The sequence below is a fragment of the Amphibalanus amphitrite genome, unplaced genomic scaffold, assembly GCF_019059575.1.
Source record: "Amphibalanus amphitrite isolate SeventyFive unplaced genomic scaffold, NRLGWU_Aamphi_draft 002341F_arrow, whole genome shotgun sequence".
In the NCBI taxonomy this organism is placed as follows: domain Eukaryota; kingdom Metazoa; phylum Arthropoda; class Thecostraca; order Balanomorpha; family Balanidae; genus Amphibalanus; species Amphibalanus amphitrite.
This window is the reverse complement of record NW_024883808.1, coordinates 24,053-45,102: the sequence shown is the minus strand read 5'-3', so window position 1 is coordinate 45,102 and position 21,050 is coordinate 24,053. Positions and strand designations below refer to the sequence as shown.

The 21,050-nt window shown below is 49.9% G+C and overlaps 1 pseudogene; it reads right to left on the bottom strand.

Moving 5' to 3' along the window:
- Nucleotides 1-14: 14 nt before the first annotated feature.
- On the bottom strand, nt 15-17,846 carry LOC122376835 (annotated as a pseudogene).
- Between the last annotated feature and the right edge of the window lie 3,204 nt (nt 17,847-21,050).

Sequence of the window (21,050 nt, the reverse complement as noted above, 5' to 3'; positions counted from 1 at the left end):
CAGGCTGGGGGGACGATGGGATCTACGGTGCCTCAGAATCTGAATGCCAGTCATTCCCTCCAGTGAGACGCCGCACTCTTCACAGACCGGTCCCTGGGGCTCCGTGGCGACCCCCTCGGCGTCAGCGGTGGCAGACTCGTCTGAAAACGACACCATCCCAGCGAGAATGAAACGGCCGCGCGGCAAATATAGACCGCAGCTGTGGCACAAATACCACAGCCGACGCTGTTGCATATGTTTGATGGATCATTTTACCAGAACGACTGCGAGTCTCAGTCATATCTCATGACTAAAACTCGCATTTGCATTACCATAAAATGCAGCAAAAGGAGATATAACGGCCGTCTACGCCTGACCACGAGGAGGATTCTCATACCGCCTATATCCGTCAAGACACCCACCTTTGGTCTTCTTGTGCTCGAAGATGCATAGGCTCCAATGGACTATCCTCTCCACAGGCAATGTGGACATACTGTTATCACAGTACGGACAGGTTTCCTCTTCCATCGACGGGGCCGAGTCGCTTATCAGACTGTGAACATCAACACTGCATTGTTATCTGAGAGCCCATCTTTCGAAGCAACTACACATCCCCTAAACCAGTTTTTACTCAGAATCCACAGCCCTGACGAGCGAGCGAGCGTAGCACCCGGCCGACGGGGGCTGTCGCGTCGGCAAAGTGGCCGTCAATCTGGCGGCACGAAATGTGTGCAGAAAGCGGCCCGCATGCAGCCCGGATCGACGCTGAGGGCCGCCAATGGAGCGGCGATACGGGATTATTGAGAGGATGGTACCGCGACAGGGAAAGGGCAACGTTTGCCGAGCCCCGAGTCAACAGAGCTTATAACGGCTCATCTACAATCCCATTTAATGATATATCATCAGCCCAGGTAATGAACTTATGGAATGACCGGCTTAGTGTTGTGATAATTACTTACTTAAACGATTATCAAGACTCGTTACGGAGCGAGCGAAGCGAGCGGAGTCTTTCCTTAGATTAACGGAAATTTCTGAGTATGAGCGGCCGGCCGGCCGGCCGGCCGGCCGTGGTCACGCTTTTGCGACGCTTATATCTCAGCAACCACTTGACCGATTTACACGCGGTAATTTTTGTAGGGTAGCTTCATTCCTTCTACCAAGTATTGGACTATTTCCGATGCATGCGGGTGACCCCTTATGCACGTGCCACGTGCAAAACGAAGAGGTGTCACTTTTGTAATTGTTGCAATTTCTCGGTAAGTACTTGGCCGATTGCGCTGAAAGTTGGCATGTAGGTAGGCACCCACTAGGCAATGCATATACATGTGCCAGAGTTGGGGTGCTGCTGCACGTGCGCACGTGCAGGGGTCGATTCCAGATCTCGAGAACGGCTGGACCGATGGCGCTCAAATTTGGTACATGGTTAGGGACCGGTTAGTAGGGTGCCGTGCACAAGTCAGTTGGGACCCATTTTGCACGTGCGCACGTGCAGGGTGCCGCTTCCAGATCTCAAGAACGGCTGGGTGGATTGTGCTCAAATTTGGCATATCGCTAGAGACCGGTTAGTAGAGTGCCGTGCACAAGTCAGCTAGAGGTCCCCCTCGAAATTTCGCACGTGCAAGGCTCACCCTCTCGCTCGCTCCGTTAGTCGCCCCAAAAGGCGTTATACTGGTTATCTACAAATGACATTTATTCGGCCCCTCGCGAAGCCGCAGACCTTCAAACCAATTTCACTGCACCAATAATACCAATAATACAACAAAAAATACACAAGCATCTACGTGCCATCCCTCGCTCTGATGGATTTCTACCCAGCCGAACACTTATCTTCCTTTTCCACTAAAACTCAGTCATGTGTTTGTTTAAATTCCCACTACCGACTGCCGACCACCAGTCCGTGTTCGGGTAGTGTCCACCACTCGTCCTAGGCTTTCCCTCAGTAGGGTATTGAGTTGCTTGATTGTTTATTGGGGCTACATACAACAATGTTCATTTCCCGCGCATAACGCATTGAGCTGACTCTGTCTGGCGGCGGGAACTGGCGTCCTAGCAAACTGAAGCATGGGGAAAGACCTAAGGTCAAGATTAAAGAAACGGGGATCTGGATAGGGGAGGCAGACACTTTTCGTCAAATAAATGCTGGATACTCGGTAGAAAATTAAATATCTCTGTCAAAAGACCTGATAGTAGTGCGTAGAAAGGTAAATCACAATATCTAGGAAGAAAAGCCGAAAATGTTTCCATCAACGGCGAAAGCAAATAAACGCCATAAAAATGAATGTAACATGTCGAGTGAGCACGATACCCATTAAGGAGCCGGATCAGAGGACGACCCGATGCCATATAAGACAACCGGAGCGTCTCACGGCTCACGCCAAGGGACGTCAATAGTCGACGGAAATCCGCGTCACTCAATATCCAACCGATAGTAATAAGCTGCGCTGCGACCCCGGTAACAACCTCCCCATCCCCACCTCCCCGGCGATCTATCTGTCCTCCCCAGCGACTCCCCACTCCCCCAGTAGCCTCTTCAGCCTCCCCAAACCCCTACCTCCCCACCAACACCCCCACTCCCCAGTAGCCTCTGCAGCCACCCCACCTCTCCAGCGGCTCCCCCCACTCCCCAGTAGCCTCTCCATAGTCCAGCCTCCCCGCCCCACTTCCCCACCACTGACCAGTCATATCTGATGAACGGCGGCAATCGTCCGTCGGTCTCTGCCTCTGGCTCTCGACAGTAGAGACCGTCCAGATCGGCCGGCACCAGCCGCTTGTGAGAGTAGAACACATCCGTGTGGAAGAAGTCGATCAGCGCCGCCACCAGCCGACCGCGCAGCGTCGATTCTTCCTCTGGTTCGTGCTGTTCCTCCGAGCCCAGGTCTGGGGAGAGAGCAGGGAGGTGAGTGCATATTGTGTCCAAGCATCGGTCTGTTGTAGGGCCTGTGAGCACAGTGTCCTCCGGTTAAAGCAGTTGTACCGAGCCCAGGTCTGTGGAGAGGTGCAGGAGGGGGGGGGGAGGGGGGGTTGGCTTGTTTCTTAGGGCCCAGTTCTGTGGGAGAGATGGTAGAGTGGATGTCTGGTTTGTGCACAGGTGATATCATTTACGCCGGGAAATTGGTGTGCACAGCATATGAAATTAGAACACTTCGCAAAATAAAATGAGGACGACAAAAAATTCGGAGCGCAGTGATACTACCTACCAATATTAATTAGGTCTATTTAAGTACAAATTGTAATTACTTACACAAATTATCAATACTACCACCGGTGCGCTTCAAGCCAAACGACATTATTGTGGTGGACAGTGACACCACACACCGCGCCATAATCCGCCGAGCGGGCCACGGAGACAGACGTATACTGGACACTCTCCGACACCGGGCACGCTAAGCTGCTTATCGAAAGGTCAGCGCTAGTCCGGCCGTAAAGCGCTGAAAACAGATCGACTGGCCTCGGGCGGCCCCAGCAACAAAGCCGTTGACCCATGGCCTTTTCTAGCGTGAGACAAAAGCAGGCCTACCACAATCCCATCTCCACAACCGAAACGGGCCACAATCAACCCGTTAATTAGACAGAACCGCTGCTCTCCCATACGCAATTGTACGCCAGTATTCTTATTCGCGGCGCCGGCAGTCCTGTCGGTATCGTTATTCCTAGTAACCTCCACTCACACTTTCCCTAACCCAGCGCAAGCTAGGCTGATGAAGGCACAAGGTAATATGATTACGGGGTCGGCAGTATCGCGGGCCGGTGCCTCTGTAATAAAGGCAACGGTGCTAACGAAATATCAGCATACCTTATTACAAAACACTACCACCAGACTCGCGAGAGAGTCTGGTTTTCCGCTAAGAGCAGCTCATCTAAGACACCTTCCCACTGAACATTAGACACTTTCGCCTACAGAAAGAAAATGAAAGCAGAGTTTTTACTTTACTACCACAATGCTCAACAAAGACAAAGTTAAGCTTCTTTCATACTTTCAGTCGTTCTGCTCAGTTCACCGCAAAGTTCAGTGAAAAGCGGCCTTGTTCACGGTAAACCCACCATAACTTTGCCAGCAAAATGAAACAAAAGCAAAACAGGCGCCGAATACCATCAGCATGTGAAAAACTCTGACAGACACAATCCGCCTGCCTCCGATCAAAATCCACCTCGGATGAAGATGGTAGGCAGTCGCGCCGTTTGGGGATCCGATAGAGCCACGCCACGTCTGCGCAACAGTGATCCGGAGGTAGCCCCTTGACCCGTGTCCGCCCAACGAGTACACTCACTGTCCAGCCGCGTTTGCAGCAGGCGTGACCACCAGCGGCGCAGGGTGACGGCGCGGGCCAGCAGCTGCTGTGCCGCCGCCGGCTCCGACACCAGAAACTCCACCCAACGGTCACAGACCAGACTGGGGAGAGGCAGAGGTCAGAGTACAGAGACAGAGGTCACAGAGACGCAGGTCAGAGGTCAACAGTTACAGATCAGACTGCGGGAGGAGCAGAGGCCAGAGTCAGAGGCCGGAGGTCACATACGAGACTGGGGGAGGGACAGAGGTCAGAGTTGGGGACAAAGGGCAGGGATCAGGGTCACAGAGACACAGGTCACAAAAGGCAACCGGTCACAGACTAGGCTGGGGAGGGAACAGAGGTCACAGTGGGGTGAGAGGTCATATATGGGTCGGAGGTCACAGTGAGGTCAAACGTCACAGGCCAGATCATCAAGGTCAAACACCATAAACTGAACTACAGTGAGGACAAGATGAAATGTCTCTGCCATAATATTCACCATATTTCACACACCATAGCGACCAGTACCCCACCATCGCCCCGCCCCTCTGGGCGGATCACACGGAGACTCACAAACACAGCACAATCAATAGGACGGCCGCCCGCGGTCGTAACACGTCCGAGGGGCTAATGAGTCGGCCGGGGAGCACTGGTATTACGGGGATGAGCCGCCTATCTGCGCAGTGTCAGCTTCAAACGGCTTTCACCGAGGCGGCCGGCGCCACAACACGCGACCGGGCCATTCAGCGAAAATGGAATAACAGCGTGGGGACCGCCGCGGCTACAGTCTGAAATGTTAGATATAACGCAGAGCTGCAGGATATTGCTGCATGACATAAGTGACATTGCTGCATGACATAGAAAGGTATCCCATGACAGTGCTACCGTAGAGGTGGGGGGGGGGGGGGGAGTCGGCCCTCGTGAATTTACCGGTTCTAAGCTTACCAAAGTTTGAGTAGCAGAAAGACCTGGTTTCTGTATGGCTGTCCTTTTGCCAGTATGAACGAAATCCATCAATTCCGGGAGAGTAGCCCTTCCGGACCACTCGTTCGCAGCTGTCCCACAGTGCTAGCTTTGGTTTAGGAGACATCGAAGAGAAGAAAGAGCAGTTTCGGCCACCCCTTCCCGCCCACAATGTGCGCGTTTGTGGTACGGCCGCCTTGGCATACAATAAAAAATCAATGGCAACTTGCAAAAGTCTCGGCTCATAAACATGAACGACGACTCTGAAACTCTGGAACACGTTACTTTTTAACGAGCGAAATCCAGCGTTTCAGCTTGCCAGTATGAGCGTACTTCTCTAAATCGACTCGAATGGTCAGCCGTAACTTTGTTATGGACACTGAGGGATCACGAACAAAGAACTATGGTTGTTTTGCTCTGTCCTACGGTTTTATTTCGTTACGGCAGTAATGTGTCGGACGTGGCCCAGGAAACAAGGGTCGGATAGCTAAATTGGCATCAACAAACTCGCTACCTGTTTCACGGTGGGCGAGCCGACCCCGCAAAAACGGTTTGCATGTAAGCGTGGAGACGGAATGAAGGACAAAAAGTAAGTAATACGTTACAACTTCTCAACAATACACCGTGGTCGCATAAAACACGATGCTCACTCACGCACGTACTAAGTGCTTCATAAAAAGGTGGCCGAGGCCGGGTTCTCATTGCATAAATAGCTTTCAGCTACGTTCAGGTCTGGGTGTAAACAATTTAACGGTGGATAGAGACCGACTCACAAATGTACGGACATACGACTCTTGAAACATGTCTGTTCGTGGCTTAAATGAATTATGTAAAACGGTCCATGATAATCGCAGTCATCAACTGCTGTTGGCGGAACAAAGGACACCATTATTCGTCTGAAGATCGTTTCATTTTAGTGAGCAGCGAATTAGCCGGGCAGCTGCACCGAAAAGTCAACAGAACTGAAACGCTGGCCTTCAATTACTCAACAGACCATGGCGACGGTCTTTTGTTCAAGCTACTCAGTGGTTTGGTAAATCTCCGGGGCTATGAATGATTAATGTTCGAAGGTCATTTGTGATTATGGAACTGATGTAGATGTCGATCGCTACGCCAATAAAGGCGGGTAGTAGTCCTCCGAGTAGACTATCGCCATTTCGAGCTAGCGCGACAGCACACTTGGACCGGATTGTCCAACTACCGGGTGTCATTAAATGGAGGATCATCAAATATTTTTTATCTCTTTTTGTCCCGCACGTGCGAATGTTTTTGATATTTCATGAAGTGATAGAGCACATCTTGGCACGCTTGAAAATGGTCAAACATTTATCCTACGATGTGAACAACTGAAAGAGGGTCGTTTTGCGTAGAGGCCTACATTTGACAAATCTCTGACGAAACCCGGCGCCGACGAAACCTGCAGCAAGCAGGCTACCAATGACTAGGCAGCGCGGTGGAACTCATCTTGAACATCTCCTCTGATGATCGGCTATGCTTCGTATGGCAGCGAATGATGCATTGTTTGGTATTTTCAGTTTTGCCATTTCATTGTGCGTCGCTGATGTACAAGTGAACTACTTTTGATTGTGAAATATAAGAACAACAAATGGTGAAACATCATGATCCTTCATTTAATGACGCAAGGTACGTGTTGTCCAAGTATAGAAATGAATCAACAGATTGCGTCCGGTAGTGAAGTGCATTTCCCGCTAATTACAGCTGGATAATGTTATCGTACGCCTGAAAGCTGTTTTCACGAGCTTTAGAGATGTGCTGTCACACCTGCGTTTGTGTGGTGTTTGATGGCTGACAGTTTCTGTCTCCTATCTCCTGCGGCATCTGAGGTCATTGCAGTGTTTTAGAATGACCGATGAAGCGCGTAGTGACTGTGTGTGTTATATTGCGTTTACATTGTCTACAGGTGTCCCAGAATTGATCGAACACTTATTTTTGGCCAAAATACGATACGCCCGATTCTAATGAGATGAAGCTTCATACGTTTATAAGACAACCCTTAGTATCGAGCTAAGAGACAGTACGCTTTTGTTGACCGTCACGACTCAAGTCAATTATTATACATAGTCAGCAAATAGTAGTCCCTTTCCGTTTTTTAGCATAAGCCACCAAAAGGCAACCATGGTGAATCAACTGCAGTTCTGAACTTTGTAGACGGACTTTCGGCATGGTTCCTTCATATGCTCCAGCAGCTCATCTGCAAGCAGGTAAGAGTAAGCAAAGCGCATTACATCAGCGAGCAAAGCCAGAGAGAGCAAGGTATGACATGATTGACCAGCCTGGGCGTGGCCAAAACGGAGCACGTACCATCAAGCGGGTGGTTGCCATTATATGGTCAGCAAACGTCACCGATCTACCTGCAAGCTAGCTTACAACCGGTCAGGACTAGCTACAAAATCAATGTGGCTTTTCCACCCCTATCGTCGACAAAATATGGAATTGGGGCCTTTGGAATGAAAGGATGCCAAAACTAACAAAAAGGCAGCGCAAATCGCTGCAAGTTAGCCAAAATCATATCACATTGGATACGAGTGAAATGAAACACTTTGTGGTCTTACGAATGTCCAATTGAGGTATTCTGCCTTTGCACGCCCAGAGAAGTATTGTTTGGACGTCAGATGGCGACAACGCTACAACAGCGAGACGGACAGACACTCATCGAAATTAAGTGTGAGACATTTTGAGCCATAGTTCACCTCATTCAGCTTCATGTGATGCTCCAACATGACTGTTACAAGAGAGTACCACGCGGTCACATTCTAGCATCACAAAAACTGGCTGCCGTCGCGCGTCAGCCGAATGGCCATGAACGGGTTCGTTCTGGAAACCAAATCTGCTGGAATCCAAGGTCGCGCCGCCATGTTCAGGCATGGAGGTTCTCTATTTCCGATACCAAAAACAACGTAACAGTGGTGTGGGCAGAATTTTTCGTTTTGGGGGAGAATGCCTATTACCCGGAACGTTTTGGATTAAATTTAATTGAAAATATCTGCATATCTTCCGGCAAGAGGTCAATGGAACCGGCCTACAACCGTTCGGAAGACCCTAAAACAACTGAAACCAGCATGGGGTTTCATATCCGCAATTGCCGACTAATCTTGTAAAGAACGCGTCTCTATTCATATGTCATTTTGTTTGCTGGCCTAGTTGACTATATTGGACGACAAGCATACAAATGTGCAATTATTTTTCCTCATCTTATACGCTGATAAACAGTGTTCGGTCAACTCTGGGACACCCTGTACAAAGCACAGCCTGCGGCAGCTGAGGTTCCTGTCGATCCTCAAGTGTCTGTAGTGTCTATAGCGTCTGTAGCGTCTACAGCGTCTGTATGTCTGTAGCGTCCGAAGTGTTGTAGTGTCTAAATAGTGTGTTATCTGCGGCAGCAGCTGAGGTCGGTATCCGTGCTGCAATGTCTGTATGTTTGTAGTGTCTGTAGTACTGTATCTGTAGTATTTTACCTGCGGCAGCTGAGGTCGGTATCGATGGTCCCGCTAAACAGAAGCGCCACCTGCAGCGCCGGCACCGAGTGACGCCCGTCACATACGGCTTGGACGTCTCCAGCAGGGTCCTGCCGGCCGTGGTCACAGTCAGAACAGTCAGACACGGTCACTGTAACTGCTACAGCTAGTCACACTACGGCTTAGTCGTCTCCAGAGGGATCCGGCAGAGGTCAGAAACGAACACATGATCTGTGACATCGTCTGCCACAGCAGTGATTGGGCTGAAGGACTCATAGGCCTGGATGGTAAGATACGATTCATGAATGTCGTGAATGAAACATCTAAGCTAGCCACAATCCTTTTAAAAAAAAAATCCCATAATCCACATATTATCTGAAGATGGCATGTCCACTGTGCATTGTATATAGAAGCAGACATTTAATACGAATCCATTATGCTGAAGTGTCTGCCTCTGCTCGTTAGCTCAATGAGTAATTATTATTGCCATCCAAGAAACCTGAATCACCTCTAAGACAGCATCCATTACAAGTTTCACAACAGAGTTCTCGTAAATGAGACATGTGGGCTAAATTATTGTTGGACTTCTCCCATATGCATCAACCCAGAACTAGCTTCTTCATTTCAACGCACCCTCAGCCAAATTCAGTCATTCTAATCCCCACCAAACCCACCCTCAGTCATATACCCAGTCCCTCCCCAATCCCCATCAGCCATCGCACCCACCCCCACCCCCACCCCTTTCACCACTCACACAAAGGCTAGCAGCTGGTGTTTGTCGCTGGTGACGCTGTCCGCGGCGCGGCCGCGGCCCGGCCGTCACCCGCACGTCGCTATCGGCTATCTCCAGGGTCTCCGGCGAGAAGGAGATACAGAGTTGGGGTGCAGGCACCACGAACTTCTGCTGGCGCTGTGGAACACCTGATCGAGCCCGGCTGGGGGCAGACGGCGGGGAGGGTGGGAGTCATAGGTATATTACATATGCGAGCGTTGTGGTGAATGATTGTTAGAAGACGCAGATTCCGAAAGAATTTCAGACACCAAGGATATAATGCAATTGGGTCGTGTAAAAAGTATATAAAGTTTTATTGCTTCTGGAAAACCTCAAAGGGGCAACAAGCTTCTGGACAACAAGCAAAGACAAACAATGACACTTAGTAGTTAGTAACCATGTAAATTCCGACTGTTAGAAAAGCATGATTTCAAACATTTTCAAATCCATGCATTGAACTAAGCAGCAATGTCTAGTTATAATCCCGGCTAAAGTAAATAATGAATCAGAAAGTCTTACAAGAAAGCCACTCAAACGCGGCAAAACACTTTCTCTCCAAGCCCGAGAGCCCGAGATTACCTTGTAATTATTGTGGAGGTCTGGAGAGCGAAATTCGGGTAAAGTCCGCTGCAGAGGATGATTTTCAGCAGCGTTTGATCTTGGTATGATTTCAGCTTACTCGCCTGAAGAAGCTCCTGCAGCATACCACATCGACCGCCACAAAGTGGCCGTTAATCATGACGTGCGGGGAGAATTTCAAGAACGTGACTTGCAACATATTTAGCTTCATCCAGATTCATCTCACTGGTTCACATTCATCATCATGACGCCAGTAAGATCAACCTCGCGTTACATCCATGCACACAAATCATACCGCTCTTAACCCGCGCCCTGCTGGGGGTCCTGGATTTCCACGCCCTGCTGGGGGGGGGTGTTTGAACACCCCCCCTTCTAACTCGGCTCCTGGGCCACGTAGCGATACGCGGAAGGCGGCGTTGGAAAGAGCGTAAAAAATAATGACGAAATCACTTCGGTCAATTTTTTGGTCAGGTCAAAGGTAAGGTCACCAGAGGTCATTGAAGGCAAAATTTCGCCGATTTCCAGGTCGAATGGCGAAAATTTCCAAGAAGCCAGCGCATAACTCGGGAACCAATAGAGCTACAGCGCCGCGGAAAAGCGCATTCGATAGCCCTATTAACGCCCTTTCTGAGTAATTCTCTCAGATTTGACCTAACGTCAACGGTTTTGCCTGCAGGGGACAAAAACTGCAAATATAGCCGATTTTTTCGGAAACAGTTTTTCGCAATAACTTTTGACCCAAGCCTTTGCCGAGCTTACTTTAACCGGCATCGTGTTCCTCTCGTCAAGACGCATCGAATGAACTATAACTTAACCTTGAAAGGTCAACTTGAAAATTTGACCTCAGGTCAAGGTCATGACCTGACCGGAAAGGGTCATGTTGCATATCAGTCGATCCGTATCGTCGAGCTGAACACATATAAGGCATTTTCATCGCTCTAACATGCCTCTATCAAAAGTTATTTGCGAAAACTGTTAGATACCATTCGTGACCTAAGATGACCTCAGGGCATAAACAAGGGTCACGGACACAATTTTCATGTTTATTGTGTCTAAACAACTTGTAATTCGGTGTTTGTGAGTGTTTATAATGTCTTTCGTCCAAAAGAGACGCATTTCATTTTTCTCCCATTGACTTATAATGGGGAGGTCGCAAAATTGACCTGACCTTAGGTCATCGATATCAAAATTCTGAGATATACATTTTGTACATGCTATTGCTCTTAGCTATCGCTGAAAGTTTCAAAGCGATCGGTCACTCGGTGTAGCTATGACAGACATTGAAACTTTTTATGAGGTGAGGTCACTTCAAGTGACCTGGTGACCTGACCTTGAATGACCTTGGTCTGAAATTTTCACAACATGTGTAGAATTGATGTATGATAAGGGTACCAAAAACGGCGGCGCTCCGCGCCGCCGTTTTTGAGATATTCGCGAAAAACCACAAGGGGGGGGGGTGTTCAAACACCCCCCCCCCCAGCAGGGCGCGGGTTAAATCCCCCCACGAGCGAGTTCAAACTCCCCCTCCCACAACTCCCCGAGTTCCCGTACCTGAAGATCACGTGCGCCCGTTCTCATCTGGAACTCAATATCCGCCACGTCCCCATCCCGCTGCTGCTCGGTGGAGTCTCCTGCGCCGTGCGGGCCGCGAGCCAGCTGCCGGCGGCGCGGCTGGCTCTCCTGCAGCTCGCGGCGCGCGGCTCGCAGCTGGGAGAGCTCGCCGTGCCGCCGGACCCGGTCGGCGGTGCTCACCAGACGGGCGGGCTTCGGCAGCAGGCGCGACTCCTATAGGGGAGTGTGGGTTATCGATGGTCGGCAACCCAGTTCTCATGTGGGAACTAGAAAGTCAGTCGCTGATGGAAAGTAAAACATGAGCTTAACGATGTCAAAACAAAGGCAACGACAGCTGGTGCAGCCTAATACACACTACACAGCCTGATTACCCGTTAGCGTCAGAACGTATTTAGCAAATTTCACAGGCATATACATACTGGTCGACATAATATTCAACTAAACATAGCACTATTTCATTCTAGTTCACCAAATTTTAACAAGTTTACAACTGAATAGTGCCACAATTCAACTCAACAACCACCGTTAAGCCATCAAAACAGAAGACAAATGCAGGCATCACTCACCCCATTGCCCCATAGCACTCCTCACCTCCATAATGGTCATGAACTGACGGCGCAGCTTGACCAGCTCGTAGAAGCGCTGTTCCTCCAGACCCCGCTCGCCGCACCAGGCCCGTGACCTGACCTTGCCGGTGACCTTGACCTGCAGCCAGCTGACGAAGGCCTCTAGCAGGGTGATCGAGTCACCGTGACTGCTGAACAGCGGCTCAGGTTCGCCTGTGGGGAGGGCCGACAGTAAACAGAGTTAGAGTCAGATTGTGGGACTGGGTTAAGTATAACACGTATGATTAAGCACACTCGTAGCGTGAGACTGCTGCATTAAGTATTCGAGACGAAATGCTAGTTGGAAATATGGTATATTAACACCATGACCTCACACCCACACAACCATCCCGTCCCGTCCATCGCCTACCACTTGTGCCGTCCCTCACCAAACAGCCTTCCCGTCCCGCCCTTTATCAGACATCTACCGTCATGTCCCTCACCACACATCTATTCTGGCCAGTCGCTCACCAGCCAGTCGTTCCATCCCGTCCGTCCCTCACCCCACACCTAACGCCCTGTCCCTTTCTAGTATATCAACTCATCCCGCCCGTCCGTCCCTTACCAGACAGTCGGGGTCGCGGAAGGCTCGGTTGGTGAGCGGCGTCTGCACGCTGAGCGCGGCCGCCGCCGATAGGACCGGTCCATCTGGTGCAGCACCGAGCCAGCACCAGCATCTTCCCGACGGTGACGTCCACCGGGAGCTGACTGAGCATCTGACCTAACGGGGTCAGCTGCTCGTCAGCGGTCAGAGCACCCTGCAGGCGGCACGCGGATCAGAATACATATACGCCATACTCAGTGATCGAGATCCATGATGTTTTAGGCATTACATATGGTGACAAATCATTCCTAAAATATCAGCAACTCACTCATTTTTTTTTTTTTTTTGGGTGAGTATGGAATAAGGCAGTTGGACAACATAGCCTCTCACTGACGTACTATACCAGTGACCTGGCCACTCACTGATCTGCTGACATGACCTGAGTCCTCACTAATATGCTGCACCAGTCAACTGACCTCTCACTGAACCACTACAACAGTGACCTGACCTCTCACTAGCCTCCTATACCATGACCTAACCTGCCCTTCTACTAACCTGCTGCACCCATGACCTGATGGCGTCCTCCAGGCTATCCTCAGCGGCCGGTCTAGGAACGGGAACCGGCGGGCGTCGGGCAGGCCCAGTGCCACCATCTGCAGTACCAGGCTCTCCAGGGGCACGCGCTGGATCTCGGGTGTGGCGTACGGCGCTAGCATGTCGAACTCGTCCTCCGAGTACAGGCGGTAGCACACGCCCGGGCCCGTGCGGCCTGAGGGGGGGGGGGGGGGTGTCAAGTCAAAACTCCATTATCGTCACAAGTAAATAATAACCCCATCAGTTCTTATCAACTACACTAAAAAACTTTAAAACACCTCCCAGCCTGAAGGGTCGCTCCCTTTCTCCCTCAATACCATCCCTCCGATGCCCCTTTTCCACCTACCTGCGCGCCCCTTGCGCTGTTCGGCGCTGGCCTGGCTAACCCAGAACTCCTTGAGACGCTGCATCCTCGTCACGCTGTCGTAGCTCATCTCCTTCACCTTGCCCGAGTCGACGACGAAGCGCACGCCGTCAATCGTCACCGACGTCTCGGCGATGTTGGTCGACACGATACACTTACGCACGCCGTCCGGCGCCACAGCAAACACCTGTGCACAGAGGGCGGGGACAGGGGTTTAGGGAAATCTGGAGAGTCCGATCACATTTGACTGTGTTGATAGAGAATGCTGGCATAAAATGCCTTGAGGAGGCGATAATTGCTGATATAACTGATAACTAACCTGGGCATCTAACGTACTTTTACTAGCTGAAATGAGGAAGCTATAACATGATACCAACATGATAACATGATAACAATTAACATGGTACACAGAAATGTTTTTTCTTCGGACAGCTGAAGCTTCTACAGACAGCGGTCCAGTGCCATCTGTTGCCACCCCCACCGTTCAGTGGCGCTACCTACGGCCTCTCCCAGTGCACTCCGCTGAGACGCCCTGTCATACCTTCCCGTATTGTCCCAATTCCCCTTCCTTCTCCCCCTATCCTTCCTCCCCTGCTCCTGACCTCATCCTATCACGTCTCTGTCCACTCCTCATCCCTCTCCTGACCGCACCTTATCCTGATCCTGCACGGAGAGCTGACTGTGCAGCGGCAGCACGATCCAGCGGCCCGCCTGCCGCGCGTACTCCTCGCACGCGTCGGCCACCGCGGTGATCTCGGCCACACCACTGAGGAACATGAGCAGGTCGCCCCGCTCCTCAGCGGGGTACCGGTCGTCGATCAGACTCAGCACGCGCACGAACGGCGCGGGTTCAGGCGACCGGAGCTGTTGGGCGGAGAGAAGAGGGAGGGAGAGGTCACTTACACAGATCGGCAGGGTCAAGGGCAGACATCAAGGGTAGAGACAGGCAGAGTAGCGTACGCCAGAAAAGGTAACTACGCCCCGACCTTCTCGAATAAACCTCTGCCCGATATTGGTCGGTAGTTGAATCTCAGCCTCTTCCCAGTCCTCAGAGAATATAGGTACATCAGCTGCCCGTCCCCAGCTAGCTCAGCCCTCTCTGCCCGTCCCCAGCTCTCACCTGGCCACAGCCTCGACTACCGATATTGGCCGGTAGCTGAGTCTCAACCCTCTCTGCTCGTCCCAGCCATCCTACACCACACCCCTGCCCGTCCCCAGCTCTCACCTGGCCACAGCCTCGACTACCGATATTGGCCGGTAGTTGAGCTGGATCGGGAACAGCCGGCCCGGAATCTGGATCACCTGAAGACAGCGCCACAAGGTCAGTGAACGCTGGATAAATAGTGGCGGCGAGCGGTGGCAGTGTATCAACATCGGTCATTTGAGTTTTTCAGCAGGTTCACAGCAGGTGCCGCAGCGACCAAACAACACTAAATCTTACAGCGGAGTCAACGACCCACTTACAAACTTTTGGTACATTACCTCAGCAGGAGGCAGAAACTAATTAAACCGCTACACATGAACTTCAGAGCTGAACTTTACAACAAAGTAGCTGAGATTAAGATACCCCACTGTGATCCATTTCTCCTTCCCTCTGTCCCGCTCCTCCCTCTGCCCAGCCCCTCTACCTCTTCCTCACCGGCGCCTTTCCGTGGAAATAGTCCCTGAACAGCTGAATGTTTATGGTGGCAGACATTAGCACCAGTCTGAGCTCGGGACGCTGGCGCACCAGACACTTCATCACACCCAGGAGGAAGTCGCCCTGAATGACGTTCGTGCACCTCGTCCAGAACGATGACGTCATACTGGCTGAGCAGCGGATCGGCCGACACCTGAACACACGATATGTGAGGGTAGGTTATGTCGTCTGCAACTGTCGTAGCATGGTTTGTGAAACTTCACGCAATGCTTATAGCGACATAGATTGCCACTAAATACGAAAATACTGTCACTAAGGCGCAATATAGTTATCTTTTTGTACCTATAGGTAATATGGCAATCAGAGTTCGATAACGTGCGAGTATACGTCCAATAAACATAGTTTGTTTAAGTTCCTCGTTGAAGGAATAATAGCTCACTTGATAACCAGCAACGTGTTCTCATTCCTCGCCACCCTGTAGAATCCCTCCATGAGGGCCGACAGTCCCTCTGTCCTCATTCCTCACCTGTCTGAGCAGAAGTCCCCGTGAGGAACACCACCCGTGTGCGGGCGTCGCCGTTTCTCGAAGCGGATCTGGTAGCCTATTTGGTCGCCATACTGCTGCAGTGTCTCGTGACTAACGCGCTGACACAGCGCAATGCAGGCGATACGACGCGGCTGCGTGCACGCTGCAAGACGATGGAGAACCGTGGGGAGGGCGGACGAATTAGTTAGTCTTTTATCGACAAATGATACAGCCGTGGTCATACGCTTTTCGCAAAATTTTAGATTGCCACTAAATACGAAAATACTGTCACTAGGGCGCAATATAGTTACTTATTTGTATACGTAATATCGCAATCAGAGTTCGATAGCGTGCGAGTATACGTCCAATAAACATAGTTTGTTTTCAAATTCCTCGTTGAAAGAATAATAGCTCATTCGATAGCCAGCAACGCGCTCTCATTCCTCGCTACCCTGAAGAATCCACCAGAGTCGCAAATTACGGTATTATCTTTTAGATAAAAACGGGAATATTATTTCAGACACATGATTGAGGAGACAGGTACACAGCTCATCAAGCAAAACTTAATGTAACACAACGCTTTTAGATATGACGAACTATCGCGAACAAGGGCCTCAGAAGCACATAAGTGTCAAGGGCCAGAGCCCAGACGAGACCAGCCCCGGCTACCCTACCTATGCTGTTGTATCCGGCCTGCAGCAGGTACTGTGGCAGCTGGGTGGACTTGCCGCAGCCCGTGTCGCCCGCCACAATCACCACCGGGTTGTCTCGCACAGCCGCCAGGATCTCCTCTCTGCACAAAGGGGCGGGGAGGGAAGAGCTTGGTTACAGACCGTCCAGACTGGTCACACGCGCCGAACATCCGCTAGGGGAACGATAACAGAAGTAAAGACACTGTGAAAAAGAACATCAATCAGCAGGTGATAGGAAACATAAAATTAGTTTGAAGGGAATATGAACATAAACGAAGGACAGCATGAATCAAAGCAAACATGGTTTTAATGTATGAAATGTGAGATTCACAGCCAAAAATTCACGTTAGTAGTCGTCCATTTTTGTATCTGACTGACCTGTGCTGATAAATTGGCAGGTTCCGCTGTGCCTCCCGCAGCTTCTTCAGTTTGGCAAACTTCTGTTTCTGCAGGAAGTGCAGGTAGGCGGCGAGCACCTCTCGTCCTCTGCGGGCCTCCGGCTCCCGCCGCTCGCGCTCCTGCCTCTCCAGCTCGCGCGCGTCGCGTCTGTCCCTCACCCTGCGCTCCACGAACAGCGGGTTGGCCAGTCGGAGGTCGTAGGCCGGCAGGGGAACGGCTCGGTCACCTTTCGCGAGGGTTTCGGCGGAGGCGGGGAGCGGCCCCGCTCGACGCCGGCCGCCGCCAGTCGCCGCACGTACAGCGCGTGGAACGGCCAGAAGCCGGTAGCCTCCTCCGAGCCGGGCTTCAGAGGACATTCACTCGAGCGGAGGTAGTCCGTGAGAAAGGCACGTTCACGAGCCTCACTGAATGGGCGAGCAGAGGCAGAGGAGGGCGGGGAAACAGAACGACGAGCGTTTGGAGAGCGATCTAACCGAGCGCGCTTGTGGCTGGGAGAGTTGTCCTCCGGCGATCAGAGCTGTCCCTCCGGGAATCATAGTTCTCCCTCCTGTAGCTAGAAGCCTCTTTGCGACGATCATAGCTGTCCTTCTGGCGATCATAGCTGTCCCTCCGGCGACCAGAGACGTCCCTCCGGCGATCTAAGCCGTCGCACCAAGGACTTGAGCTTTCCCTTCGGCGGCTCGAACTATCTCTCCTGTGGCTCGAGCTATCCCTCAGTCGATCAGTGTTGTCCTTCTGGCTTACAGACCCATTTTCTTGACGATCTGAGCCCCGTTTTCGATCATCTGAGCTGCGTCCTCGGTCAGTCTGTGAGTCGTGTGCCGGGATTTCGGACTGTCACCATCTCGGGACCGTTTCCGTCGTTCAGAACCATGTCTGTCAGTCTTCCGACCAGACATCTGAGCTGTTATTGCCTCTCAGAATGGCATCAAATGCTGCATGATTTATCTGGCATATCCTCTAGTTAGGTAGGCTACGCTCTATTTCAATTGATAGCACTGCCTGTTGGACAGAAAAATGACAAATGGGTCATGCTTCAGGTCAGAGCCAAAAGACACTCTAATCTCTATTCATGTACCAAGAAAGAGAGCAATCAAATCGATGAGCACCCTTCTCCCCTAGGGCCTAAATGTTAGTCAAGGAGTCCCTAAATTCATGGTCACACAAGGTAACTTTCATGAAGTAGAACCAAGGCTCATGACTCAAGTCACAGCTAATTAAGCGCTATAATACCATGCACAGGGCAATAACAATGCAATTCCAAGAAATAAATTAGGAATGTTATTGACAGCTCACAAAATGTAAAAGTGATGTCCATAAGAATCAACTAGCAATCAGATGAAAAAAAATCAATAGGTACAGCATTTACTGCAAAAATAATGGCATTTGCCATAAGAGTATGAAGCCTTCATGAATTGTTTGGAAGCCATGCGGAAGCTTCATAAGTGGGTACACAATGTCAATGGTGGAAAAGGTGGCAATGTCTTGCTCTCACCAGGAAATAGTCTTGCTCTCACCCTTATCAATGAGGTCTAATAACTGGGGATAAAACCTCAAGGACATTTAGTCAAACCCCAGTCCCCATAAGCTCTGGGCATGGGCAAATTTAACTGAAGTGTAAGAAGAGGTTTCCTTTCCTGTCTGACTCATATACACCTGCAATTCAGTACCTCAGTTCAGTGACCTATGTGCAGTTAACCAATGATGCCTTTGCCAATAAATGCCAGCAAGAAACTTTCATTCACAGAGGGAGCAATGCCAAGTTTGGCTCATTCTTCATTATGCCTGAAGGAGTTACTCTGCGACATCAGGGCCCTGTTTCACCGGTGATAGCAGCACGCTGCTACCACACGTGTCAAATTGGGTTTCCATGGAAACATCTACAAACCAAGGCGTCGTCAAACTGTGTGATGTCATCAAATATTGCTGCTAACATCTTCACGCCGTGCGAATGTATCAAACGCATTCAACGAGACAGCAACTCTGTTCCATACGTAGCTATGAAAAAGCTCACGGATTATATGAAACGTCATAGTGTGAGGTCATCACATTACGTCAGCTCGCGCAATTTGATAGTAGCGTGCTGCTATCACCAGTGAAACAGGGCCCAGTTGAAAATCCAGATCTTCCCAGCAGTTTTGAGGCCCAAGGCCCGAGGGTCAGGTAGTCTTCCTCGGGTGGCCAATCATGAATGGCTGGAATAGACTCATCCAAACAAACAAAGTGGTTTAGGCACTCAATAACTACTCCAAAGTTCATTTCAAAGTGAGACTGGATGCAAACTGGTCTCATATCAGATGTTCCAATCCATACCTAGCACTGATGTACTTTATGCCATAAATAGCATGGAGTTCAATAAGATCACCAAACAGGCAGAACAGGTGCCACAGCCATGACTGAAAATGCTTAAAAATCTTGACTGTAAGGCACAGTAGATGGGAGCTGCCAGGGGCTTGATGAGTCTGGCATTATATATACATAGGTCTGACAAAAATCCTGAAAATATAAGGTCAACTGAAAAAAGAATATCAGACAAGACCATCAGCCATGGATCAATATTTTTCTCAGTTTATCACGTTTTAAGCAATGATTCATTGGCATGTCAAGACAAAATCCTAAGCTTTCAAAATACGTTTCGCATATCATACATTATTTGAGCGATTCATTGGCAAGGGCTGACATAAATAAAAAATTATGTCAATATAAATTGCACTTACTACAGTATATAGAGAACGAAGTAGAAATCACGGTATGTGCAACAGGCACAGTGTACGGCAAGGCCGTATACACATAGGTGTACGGTAATTATAGGTGTACGGCATTATAGGTGTACGGTATTAAGTGTATATGTACGGTAATTGGGGTATATGCTAGATTTTTATTGCTACCTATGCTAGGCAGCAAAATAACATTATCCAGAATCGGTTTACATACCCCGCGTCAGCGTTCGATGTTCGATGTCTCTCACGGCAAAGATTCTACGTCGTCCGGCCAATCACGTTCCATAGCCGCAGCCGAGCCCCCACTGACCTTGAACGGGATTGGCCGGACGACTTAGAGAATCTTCGTCGTCCGAGACATCGAACGCGGGGATAGCCTTGAGCCCCCTGCTTGAGCCATCGCATCGCTAGCCGCGTCCAGGGTATATAGAACAAACGGGTACACCAACGACGCGGAAAGCGCCCATTTTACGTGGATGAGTTACATGGTAGGTGATATATTTTTTGAATATGGAAAAAATAGAGTATTCTATGCTGACGAGTAAAGCAAATCATAAAGCAGTATTTTTAATTATGTACCAGAAATAGCCTACTGACCATAGCTTAAAACTTAGTCTAAAGTTAGTTGAAAAAGCGTATAGTTGATACTAAGATGGAAGGAATCAATGGAAGGCGGAAATGGCGCAGCTGTTTCATTCTTAAATTGTGTTCGCAAGCAGGATTTACGTAATGCTAGCGACATCTATTAATGTAATCGGGGACGCTGATTGGCTGAACGAGTCCTGAGCAGTATCACTAATGTACGCCAGTACAGGGTTGAGGCAATGTGCGCATGCGCAGGAACTTGTGCTCTCATGGAGGGGCTTTCGGTACCTCGGGCAGCGCCAAATGCTTTTGGACCTGTTATGCCTCCGCATCGAAAAACGCCAGATAAAAAGGTTTTAGAGGAAGCTTGAGGCTACCTTTCCCCACAATAATATTGGCACTTATCTTTTAGCTTACGTGTGAGGCTCGCTTGAAAAAGGTCGATTTAACATGGAAACCCTATGGGGTAGTAGTTTTTGAGCGCCCATTTGGCCTAATGCTACCAACTGTTACTGGCTACCCCTGAGCCGCGTCAGCCTTTCGAAACAGACGCGCTACTTATGTAAAAGTGGTACCATTCGACGCAGTTGGGATTTCAGTATATGACGTTTTCTGTAAATATGATACAATTTGTTTTTATAATTGTCATTTTTAAACATCAATGCAATGTATATTCTTTAGCATACAATATGTATTAATTTTATACTCTATTGATCAAACACGATATTTTCTGACCATTCTTATTTATGAATACGTCATCAGTTTAATTCACA